Consider the following 11908-nt stretch of genomic DNA (forward strand, 5'->3'; position numbering starts at 1 on the left):
GTAATTCTATGGTGCTGTGGGGTCCAAGGTCTTCTTGCTGCTGTGTGTGGATGGGGTAGAAGGGGTGGATAGTTTGCATCCTGCCACAATGCCCCCATTGGGGCCAATCTGGGTCTGTTTTCAAGCTTCCGTGCACATCGTGCTCTGCCCAGGAAGTTTTGGTTTCACAGCACCAAGAGCCTGGGCGTCCTGGAAAATGTTTTCAAAATAATGATTTCAAGACCCAAAGCTGGAGGATCTGTGATATGGGCTGGGGAGTGAGGGAGGAGCAGGAGGGGGGGGGGGGGTCTGGCTGTGTGTGGGGACAACAGGGACCTCGCCTCAACTGTGTTCTCAGCGCCTGGCTGTATGACCCAGGCCAGGCATCCTTCCCTCTCTGGGCCAGTAGGAAACCACTAGACAAAGTGGCCCCAGTACAAGGTGTGGCTCCGGTCCACGTGAGACTGAGGGGCAGGAGGGTTGGAACTTCCCCCAGGAGTCCACCCTCTGGTCATGGACACAGGGCCTGAATAGAAATCCGAGCCTGGGAGTTTGGGGGCGCTGAGCTTTGATGATCTAGACTGGCTACGGGTGGGTGGCTGAAGTGGCTGCAATGGCTTTTCCTGGCGCAGCCTCTGCTTGGCATGGGTCTGATGTATGGCCCAGCAATCAGGGCGCAGGGGCCACAGCCAGGCCCACTCTTCCAGTGCCAGGCTGTCCCGTCCTTACCCTTTTTGCTTCTGATCACACAAGTGCAAGGCCATAATGACCCAGAAGAAGGCTTTAGAATCCAGCTGCTTGGGTTCAACTCTGGTTTGTTTACCTACTGATGAATCACCTGCCATCTACAAGTGTTTGCTTCCTCCTTTATAGAGGAACAAGGGATGTGCGCCCCTGAGAGCAAGGGCTGGGGTGTCCACACTAGGCCCCACGCTTCTTGTACACAATGTTCTCAGCTGTGTTTAGGAAGAAGGAAGGAGGCCCTGAGAAGGGGTGGCCCAGAACTGCTGAAGAAAGATGCAGGGCAAATTCCCAAGTGAGAGTTGAGAACGAATGAGAGCTGGGCCCTGGTGGCTCACACCTGGAATCCTAGCTACTCAGGAGGCTGAGATCTGAGGATCTCGGTTCAAAGCCAGCCCAGGCAAGAAAGTCCATGAGACTCTTATCTCTCCAATAAACCACTCAGAAAACTGGAAGTGACGCTGTGGCTCAAGTGGTAGAGCACTCGCCTTTAGCTGCAGAGCTGAGGGATAGCGCCCAGGCCCAGAGTTCAAGCCCCACAACCGACAAAAGAAAAAAAAAAAGAAGGAATGAGCCCTCAGCTGGTGATCAAAAGGGCGACGTGGTGCCTCCCTTCCTAGTGGCTGCGTGTGTCCCACGTGCATGGACAGCTGTGATGCACACGTACCTACAGATAGGGTTGAGGGCTGCTGCACCAGCTCCCAGTGACTCCCACACACAGGAGCAGCCTGGGACCTTTCCAGACAAGCAAGGACACCAAAGCCCTAGCTCCAGGTTACACAGAGAACTAGTGCAGAGCTGCAGCAGGACCTAAGGAGAATTCTATTGCTTTAATTTATGGAGGGGCCTCATATATGATTGATGTGTGTGTGTGTGTGTGTGTGAGAGAGAGAGAGAGAGAGAGAGAGAGAGAGAGAGAGAGAGAGAGAAATAATTCACTGAATTCTCCCGAGACCCTGTAAGCTAGGTGTGTATATCCCCTTTGCGCAGGTGAGGTTCTAGAAGCACAGAGAATACAAGTGACACACCTAAGGTCACACGGCTCACATTAAGCTTGGACCTAGTGGGTGTCTGCTGGCTATCCCAAATTGCTGTCTCCTCTCAGGATGCTCCTATCTCCTGCCCTGCCCCTGGCCATCCTGTCATTCCAGAGAAAGCCTGTGCCAAGGAACAGAGTATGTTTGGGGGACTTCCAGGAACAGGTACTGGGCTGAGTCATTTTGATGATCCCTTCATTCTCCCAGCATGACCGAGGCCAGGATGAGCATGATGCTGTCAGCCCATTCTAACACAGCAGCTTATCCAGGTTGGGAGCTCTAACAGCTCTTCTGTAATGAGGATGAAGTTTGCCTTACGGGAGAAACTGAGGCCACGGGGAAGAGTGTCCTAGGGCTTGATCAAGCCTTCTCATTTGGAGGCCGCTGATCTCCCTCTGCCTGCCTCTGTCCCAGCACAGAAGCAAGTTTATCATTGCCTCTGACACTCTATGGGCAAAATCAATTCTTGCCCTTCCAGGCCAGCTCAGGGGAAGAGCTGATACATTTAGCTATGAGGAACAGAAAGTCCCAAGCCTCTGAGCCACCAATGAGCCATGGTGTGACGCCTCTGGAGGCTGTGGGCCTCTCTGAGTGTGTTTCTGAGGTCCTTGTTGCTGGATTGGGGGCCTGTGCCTGGCTACCTCCTGTGAATTCGCATCTGAACGTTCTGCTCAGGCTTTGGATGGTTCAGACAGGCCCATGGTGAAAAACTGTCCAATGGGCGCTCTGTCCAGTCCTATGTGCCATTCCTAGTACATAGGGGCTAGGTTCTTTGGGGTTTGCACATGGAACAGGGCTGCTGGGCCCTGGACATGGCCTGCCAGCTTCACACTCCACCAGTGACCCAACCAAGTATAAATCCCACCAGCAAAGTGAACCACCTACTGGGTGCAATCCTCTTGCTTGAGGCATATGTGACACATTCGTTTATTTTGTGTGCATCATATATGTCTAATAATATAAAGAAGGGCCCTGGGGATATAGCTCAGTGGGAGACAACTTGCCTACCATGCATGACACTCTGGGTCCATCTCCAGCCAAAAGAAAAAGGAAGAAAGAAAATACAGATGTTTGTCCGAGACAGATGCAGGTGGCTTACACCTATAATCCTAGCTACTCAGAAGGCTGAGATCTGAGGATCTCAGTTCAAAGTCAGCCCAAGCAAGAAAGTCTGTAAGCCTCTCGCTCTTTTTTCTTTTTTTCTTTTTGTCGGTTGTGGGACCTGAACTCTGGGCCTGGGTACCATCCCTCAGCTCTTCAGCTCAAGGATAGTGCCCTACCACTAGAGCTACTTCGGCTTTTTCTGTGTATGTGGTGCTGAGGAATCAAACCCAGGGCCTCATGCATGCGAGGCAAGCACTCTACCACTGAGCCACCTTCCCAGCTTCTGTAAGCCTCTTATCTCCAATCAATTGCCAAAAAGTTAGAAGTAGAGCTGTGGCTCAAGTGGTAAAACACTACCTTTGCTCAAAAAAGCTAAAGGACAGTGCACTGGCCCTAGTACCAGCAAAAAAGAAAAAAGAAAAAAAAATGTAGTGTTGTTGTGTGTGTGTGTGTGTGTGTGTGTGTGTGTGTGTGTTCTGCAGGATGCTGTCTCACCATGTCCATTGGAATCCAACATCTGCCCCAGCAGAGCACCCGAGCTGCAGACACTGACTCAGGCCCTGGGGTAGAATGGGCACTGCCCATGTGGCCTTCCCCCAGCCCAACAGTATACAGTGGCCCGGGTCCAACTAGAGGTCGCCTGGGGGACCTGGTGAGCTGCAGGAATTTGGGGGAGAGAGCCCACAGTGGCTGCCGCCCATTAACAGCCTGTCTAGACAGCCCCGCAGAGCCCCGCTCACTACCACATATTGCAAGATCAGCGAGGCCCGTCCCTCCTCTGCTTGCAAAAGAGGCTTCTTGGCAGCTACAGTCACCAAATAGAAACCTTTTCTCCAATTCCAAGTGTGCCTGGAGGGGCAACACTCTAGCCCACAGAGTCCAGCTCATCTAAGCCCCTTCTCCCCGCCCCTTCCCCCCCCTTTTTTTTCTTTTATTGGGGCTTGAACTCGTGGCCTGGGTGCTGTTCCTTAGATTTTTCACTCAAGACCTAATACTCTCCACTTGAGTCCCAGCTCTGCTTCTGGCCTAGTTTTGAACCATGAGCCTCCTATCTCAGCCTCCTGAATAGCTAGGATAACAGGCATGAGTTACCAGCACCAGACTCAAGCCCCTTGTGCAGGCTCTCTTCTGGGATTGGGGGGATCCCTGTGTCTGCAAGATGAGGGCATGGAGCAAGGAAGGGCTAAATGCTGAGAAAGTAGAACAAAGGCACAAGTGCTACTTGGGACACAGCTTCCTAGGTTTGAATCCTGTATTCACCTTAAAGCAGCTGTAGGACCTAGGGCCATTTCTGACATGCTATGGGAAGCAGGAATGAGAGTTTCTACCTCACTAGCTTATCAAGTTGTCTGGATTAAACAAGCTAAAGTTCTGGGAACCCTTAGAACAATGACCAGCATATAGTAAGTGCTCAATAAAAATAGCTGCTCCACTATGATTGCTATTGGCAGCTTCCTACAGAGAGGGGAACCTCCTGAGTTCCAGCTCTTTTTTGGGTATGGGGAAATAAACTTCCCTGTCCTGTGTATTTAAAAACTAATCATAATATCTGGGCTAGGGATGCAGCTTAGCATTTGCTCAGTATGCATGAGGGCCTGGGTTCAATTCCCACTGCAACATACATCAGGTTGTCTCCTGTGCCCAACCCTTTGCCCAGTACTCCAAGGTAAGTAGCATTATCTCTCAGTGCATCTAGAGGCTCAGAGAGGTTCAGCCATTTTCCCAAAGTCATAAGAGTTTATAAAAGGCCAAGCTGACTCCATTCCAGGTCTGGCTGATTCCAGAACCTTGTACCTAAAAATGCTACCTTCTAGAACCATCCCAGCTGGTGTGTGAGCCAGACCAGTTCTGCCTTTCACCTGCCTGATGGGAAGAACCTGTGGCATTTGGGAAAGCTGCCTTCTAGACTAAGCATCGGCTGCTACAGTGAGAGAACAGAGTCCCCCGACCCTCAACCACACTCAGGGCTGAACATGTAGACCCCAGCTAAACCTCTGCCCAACAGGGGCAGCATGCCTTGGGAACATATCAGCCCCGGGCTGCCCCTTTTCCCACCTAGTCCATCAGCCACTGGAGAGGCAGTGAGCTAAGCCAAGACTGGGAGGCACCCCACTACTTAACAAAAGAGAGTGCAAACTGTAAATCATCCTGCACCCCCTCTCCATGCACCCCAACTAGCCTCTCCCCAGCCTCCAGCAAAATCACACAGAGAAAAAGGCTGCTGGTCTTGAGATGAGGCTCTGATACCTCTCCTACACGAGCTGCCTTCCCAGAGCCTGCAGGCCTCAGGCATATGACTCACTACCCATGGGGCCCAGCAGACCCCAAGATGAGCTGCACAAGAGGAGGAGACCAGACACTGGGACCCGGCCCTGGCTCTGCAGTCAGCACCCCTGCACAGCCCCCTGGCCTGTGAGCCTATGGGGCCCTGCTCCATTGCACGGGGACAGCCCAGGCCATCCAGTGTATAATGTGGACAGCGGATACATGCAGAGTGGGAGAAGCCCCTGCCCTGGAGGTGGCCAGGGCAGCAGGGCACTCCCCATGTTCCAGGGGACAGAAGAGGAAAGACGGGGGTGCAAAGAGAGAGTAGAGCGGCCCTTAGGGCTGGAACTGAAGACTCATGAGGCTAGAGATTGCAGAAGGGGAAGGCTGGGTTGTGGAATGGTTTTGCTAGTCAGAAAAAAGCTCCTGAATCGGAGAAAAGTCCTCTTGGCTGTCAGTACCTTTTTCTGTTTTTCTTGGGGCTTCAACTCAGGACTTTATGCTCTACCACTTAGACAACCCCTCTACTTTTGGCTTTTTGCTGGTTAATTGAAGAGTCTCAGGAACTTTTCTGCCCAGATTGGCTTTAAACAAACATCATCCTCAGATCTCAGCCTCTTGAGAAGCTAGGATTATAGATGTGAGCCACTAACACCTGACAATATTTCAGTGTAATTCTATGTGTGTGTGTCTCTGTGTGCGTGTCTCTGTGTGCGTGTCTCTGCGTGCGTGTTGGTACTTGGCTTGAACTCAGGGCCTTGCACTCTCACTTGGCTTTTTCACTCCCGGCTGGTGCTCTACCATTGAGCGATACCTCTACTTCTTGGATCCCTTTCTTTAGGCTAGTGAGCAGGACATCAGGTAATACTCAGAGATCAGGTGGTGGAGAAAGGAGATTTCACAGGGGAGGAGACACCTGAAGCCATGTTCTATAATCACCAACTTCAAACCTCTCAACAGCTTGCTGAAGAGCTGGAGCATTTTTTTTGGCAGTGAGGAGCTTGAATTCAGGACCCAGGTGCTGTTCCTGAGCTTTTCCACTCAAGGCTAGCACTCTACTACTCTGAACCACAGTGCCACTTCTGGTTTTCTGGTGGTTAATTGGAGATAAGAGTCTTGCAGACTTTCCTGCCCTGATTGGCTTTGAATCATGATCCTCCGACCTCAGCCTCCTGAGTTGCTAGGATTACAGGCTTGGCCCAGCTGAGCTAGAACTTCTTTGCAGCCCAGAATCCAGGGCCGGGAACCCCACAGAAGCAGATGACAGTGGGATATAGTCTGTCCAGAGAAGGACAAGAAGATTTGGAAGTGGTCAGTCCTGTCACTAAAGGCATGTAAAATTACAGGGTTGTCACAGAGCGGAGTCAAGCATCAGAGACCTCACAGTTTTTCCTACCACCAGCCTGGCTGCCAGGGGACAGCGGGAAGTCGGGGCCCCCGGGCTCTCTGAGTATCACATTCCAGTTAGACATAGTATCACTTCTGCCCTGACTGCACAAGAACCTCTTGGGATTCCCTAACTCCCCTCCTCCCCCACCTCTACAACTTCCTTTTATACCCCACTGTTGCCTTCTGCCCTTCCCAAGGGACCCCAGGCCTGAGCAAAGAGATCAGGAGTCAGATTGTGAGAACAAGGTCCCTGGGGACCATTTGGCAGCAAGATGGAAGGGAGGCCTCTGGGAGCCCTGTTCACGTGCTCCAGAGAGGCTGCAGAGAAATTCCAGCAGCATCCTAAGAAAGCTGCTAATTCAGAACTGAGATGCCTTCCCCCTTCTCTTTTCTGTTCCATCCTTTCCCCCAGTGCTAGGCAGGATGTCACAGGAGACCTAAAAGTAAAGCAAGTATCTAGCCGATGGTCATGCCTGTAATCCTAGCTACTCGGCAGGCTGAGATCTAAGGATCATGGTTCAAAGCCAGCCTGGGCAGGAAAGTCCATGAGACTCTTTTTCTTCTTTTTCTTTTTGTCAGTCATGGGGCTTGAACCATGAGACTCTCATATCCAATTAAGCTCCACAGAGGTGGAGCTGTGGTTCAAACAGAATGATAACCTTGAGAAAAAGCAGCTCAGGGACAATGCACAGGCCCTGAGTTACAGTCTTATGGGAAAGAAAGAAAGAAAGAAAAGAGGAAGGAAGGAAGGAAGGAGGAGAAGGAAGGAAGGAGGAGAAGGAGGGAGGGAGGGAGGAAGGAAGGAGGAAGGAGAAAGGCAAGTATTTTTCCTTCCCTGGGCTGAGTCAGAAGAAGGGATGCATAGCTTCCAGGGACCAGGGAGGCAGATGGTCAAATGGTAGAAGGCATGGGCCTAACTAGGCCTGGAGAGGGTGCCTGTCAAGATGCAAGTATCTCTGGAAGCTCAGAATCAGAGCTGCCTAAGCCTGGGTTCAAGCTGGGCTTTCAGAGTCAGCTCAGGGGTGGCTAGAATAAAGGCAGAATGTTAGGTGAGTGCTGGTAGCTCATGCTTGTAATCCTAGTTACTCAGGAGGCTAAGATCTAAGGATGATGGTTCAAATCCAGCCCAGATAGACAAATCTGAGTGACTCTTAACTCCAACTATCCAGCAAGAAGCTAGCAGTGGAGGTGTGGCTCAAGCAGTAGAGTGCCAGCCTCATGCCAACATGCTAAGTGAAAGCATGAGGCCCTGAGCTTCATTCAAGCCCCAGGACTTCCTGGGGCTTGAAAACAAAACAAAGCAAAAAAGCAGAAGGATTTCAGGGTGAGTCTACTGGAGCCCTTGGGCAATGTTTCTCTGCTTCGTACAACTGTAAAGCTCATCTAAGTTAGCTAGTGGATATTTTAACAAATAGTCCAAGTTTTCAGTCCAAAACATTTAGTCCTTTCAGAGCCATCAGAGCCCGATGTCAGCGGCTCAAATCTACAATCCTAGATACAAAAAAGGCTGACAACTAGTAGATCAAGGTTCAAAGCCAGCATAGGCAGAATAACCCATGAGACTCCATCTCCAGCTAACCAGCCAAAAGTTGGGACAGGAGGCATTCATTGCTCAAGTGATATAGTATCAGCTGTAAGTGAAAAAGCCAAGCAAGAGGGCAAGGCCCTGGATTCAAGCTCTAGTTGCAGCACAAAATCAGTAAACAAAGCCCATCAGAGCCTCTGGCCTGACGTCCCACATAGAGATACAGGCCCAAGACTGGCTCAAGATCATCTTGCCAAAGTGGCCACTTCCTCCTGGGCTTCTTTTGAGCTTTCCAGCCAAAAATGGAGATGATGTTAACATCAGGACAAGGAAAGGCAGGAACCTAGCCAGCACCTCTCAACTCTGAGAAGCAATCAGACGATAACAGCTTATGGAGGAGGCACATCTGGCTACTATAACCAGAGTCCCCTGACGGCATTAGTTGTTGGCAGTGGCAGGTGCGAAAAGCACATGGGACTAGCGGCAGGGTGCTAGGTTCTGCTCTTGCTCTGTCTCAGCTCTCCTCATGATCGTTAGCATGAGGTTCTCTTGGCCTTAGTGTGTCCAACTAGCCAGAGAAGTAGGGATTCTATCCACAATCTACCTGGGGTCTTCTCTCTGACTGTGCCCTCCCAGGCTTGGCATCAGAAGTGGGCCAGCTTGGGAAGTGAGTACACTGTGCATTTTCTATGATGAAATTCTCAGCAAGATAAAAAGCTAACAAGGAAGCTAAGACCAGAAAGGCTCAGCAGATGGCTCAAGGTCACAAGACAAGTCCTGTGCCAACTGGAAGTGGACCTGGGTCTCTTAACTCCCAAATCAGTGCTCTTTCCATGGGCCTTACTGACATCTTATAGACCCGCCGCCAATTTACCTCGACAGTTCAAATTCCCAGAAAAGGAATAAGCCCACACGATCTCCTCCCATTTGGATCTGTTTCCCCTTGCATCAAACAGGGAGACCAGGTAGACCAGATGTCTCTAGTAGCCCATCTTCTCTAGCATGAGACATCTTCTGAGATTGCTGTGGTTTGGGGGGGGGGGGGGCAGCCCCTGCTGCACCTCACATCAGCCCTCTCTTCACAGATGATTGGATACCAGACCAGAAAATCCCACTAAGTCACACCCTACCATCCCTGTCCTACCAAGACCTATTTGCTGGGCTGCATCCAGACTGTAGGCTTCTGCCCAGCTTCCCTCTGAGCATCTGAACATTTCTTACCATAAAAGGGCAAGCATGCCTCTCTCATCCCTGCTGCCAGCCCCAGCTGAGGGAAAGGCTGAGCTATTTTTAGAAAACTCAAGGGCTTGTTCCTGATCTCAAGATGGCTGTCCTGCCTGCACCCTAGAGCCCTCTCCGTGGCTCATCTACTCTCCTTCACTCTGACTCCCTCTCTATCTTACTCTCCTGCTCACCCTATCAGCATACCTTCCCTGTGGCTCATCCTCTCTTCCCACCTCTCATCTCTTTTCTCCTTCTTCCTCCTCCCTGCTCCTCACTCCTCCAAATCTTTTCCTCTCTCTCCAGCCCCCCTGCTTACCTCAGATCTTTCTGATGCTTGGAGAATGTGCACCCCGCCTCCCCCACTTCGAAAACACTGTTTACAGCATACATTCCAAACATCCGCCATCTGGTTCTTGGAAGGGCCAAAAGCTATTTGGAGAAAGAAGTCATGATTATTCCATCTTCAAAGCCAAGGGAATTTAACGGCCCTCTTTTCTCCCACCTTCCTCCTGGGGCCCTTCTAATATCTGATGATAATGATCTCTCCAGGACTAGAAGAGGTCAGGTCAGTTGCCGAATAACAGCTGGGTCTGTAACTGCCTATGTCTCTGAATCTGCTTTGCTAAGCCTCCAGTTTTCTCATCTGAACAATAGATGTGAGACTAGCATTCATGAACTACTAAAGCTCAAGACTTAAGGTTTCTGTGCTGAAACCCTCTCGTGTCTGCTCACTGGGGTTTGCTTCAGGAGTGAGTGCGGGCTGGATGTGACCGGTGAGGACCCTGGACACCATAATATCCAGTCTTCTCCCCAACATTATGCACCTATGTATGATCACACAGCATACAAATCTTCAAGAGACCCAGCTCCAGGCCTGCTGCTCTTCCCATTCAGACAGGACAGAGACAGAACCAACACCTTTATGATGGCAAGGGATTTGTTTTTTTGCCGTTTTAAAAACACATACACAGCCAGACATCAGTGGCTCATGCTATAATCGTAGCTACTCAGGAGGCTTAGATCTGAGGATTTCATTCAAAGCCAACCAGGGCAGGAGAGTCCATGAGACTCATAGCTAACTAATACTAAAAAGATGGAAATGGATCTGTAGCTCAAAGTGGTAAAGCACTAGCCTTGAGCAGAAAAGCTCTAACATAACACCCAGGCCCTGGGTTCAATTTCTAGGACTAGCACCAAAAAAACAAAATATGTAGGGCTAAGCATAGTGGCTCTACCTTGTAAATCCAAGATCCTCATGAATAGAGATAGGGAAGATTGAGGTTCAAGTTCAGCCAGGACAGAAAGTCAGCAAGACTCTATCTTAACAAATAAGCTTGGTGTGGTGAACTGGGAGGCATAAATAAAAGGATTGAAGGCAGGCAGGCAGGCAGGCAGGCAAGCAGGAAGGAAGGAAGGAAGGAAGGAAGGAAGGAAGGAAGGAAGGAAGGAAGGAAGGAAGGAAGGAAGGAAGGAAGGAAGGAAGGAAAGTGTGAGATCCTATTTGAAAAATAACTTAGGAGTATGGCTCAGGTGGTAGAGTGCTTGACTAGAAAGTGCAAGACCCTGAGTTCAAACTCAACAACCGAACAGCAAATGTCCAGCATGTAGAGGAGAAATACCATGGAATAAAGGTAGAGCAACTGCCATTGCCTCCAGTGACACATGGCCCTTGAGCCTCAGTTTTCTAATCTGTAAAATGGGGATAAGAAAAGCACCTAACTCATACAGACTGCAGGGCTCAGATGGAAAGTCTTAGATAGTAGGAGGCATATGGAGAGCCACTGCTAGGGCAGCAGCACATCCCAGGCACCTGGCACACAGGCAGCCACGTAAGTGAGAATCTCCACCCTCCTCCTTCTTCCCAGACTTTGGCCAGGGTCAAGGGAACCACAAGTAGTCTGCTCTCTAAACCCCTCCCACTCTCCCACTAAGAACCTGAGCTACTGCAGGCCAGACGTGGGGCTTCAAACTTACTTGGCCTTTTCTTCTCTTCTTTTCCCTTTTCCCTGCATCGCCTGTTTCCGTCCCAAGCTGCATTCCCAGGCTTGCCCAGGCATGGGGGTGGGGGGGGACCTTCCCTGGGGAGGAAGTGGGGATCGTGTGAGGCTGGTGAACTCTGCGGGGTGACTGGGGGTGGAGGGCACTCTTGGAACAGAAGCCGAGGGAAAGTGCATAGGGGAGATACAAAGAGGGGCCCTCCGTGGCAGCCCCCACTGCCCAAATCCTCATTTCTTCTAGATGCTTCTGTCCATCTTCAGCCCCATCCCCGGTCTGAGCTTCCTCCCCCTAGTCCCATCTGCCACTCATCATGGGATGGAGTCATAATGGTTTGTTTATTGTGAGTTTACCCTACACCCGCTTGATGTCTAAGCTCACTTGACCTTCACAAATAAGATCTGAAGCACAGGCTCAGGGAAGTGCCTAGGTGACCCAGCGAATAAGTGCTAGAGGTGACATTCAAGGCTCACGGTCCTGGAGGCCAAAGGATATATATGAGAAAGGGAATCGGTGGCCAGGGAGGGCCTCTAGAGAAGACCAGGGAAGAGCTGGGTCCTGCGGCTTGCTGGGAGCCCCGGCCTCAGTTGTTCCTGAAGCTAGTGACATCAGATTTGACAATGGCTGATATTCTGTGGCCAGCTGGCAG

This window comes from Dipodomys spectabilis, unplaced genomic scaffold (assembly GCF_019054845.1).
Source record: "Dipodomys spectabilis isolate Male_0828 unplaced genomic scaffold, ASM1905484v1 ptg000147l, whole genome shotgun sequence".
In the NCBI taxonomy this organism is placed as follows: Eukaryota; Metazoa; Chordata; class Mammalia; order Rodentia; family Heteromyidae; genus Dipodomys; species Dipodomys spectabilis.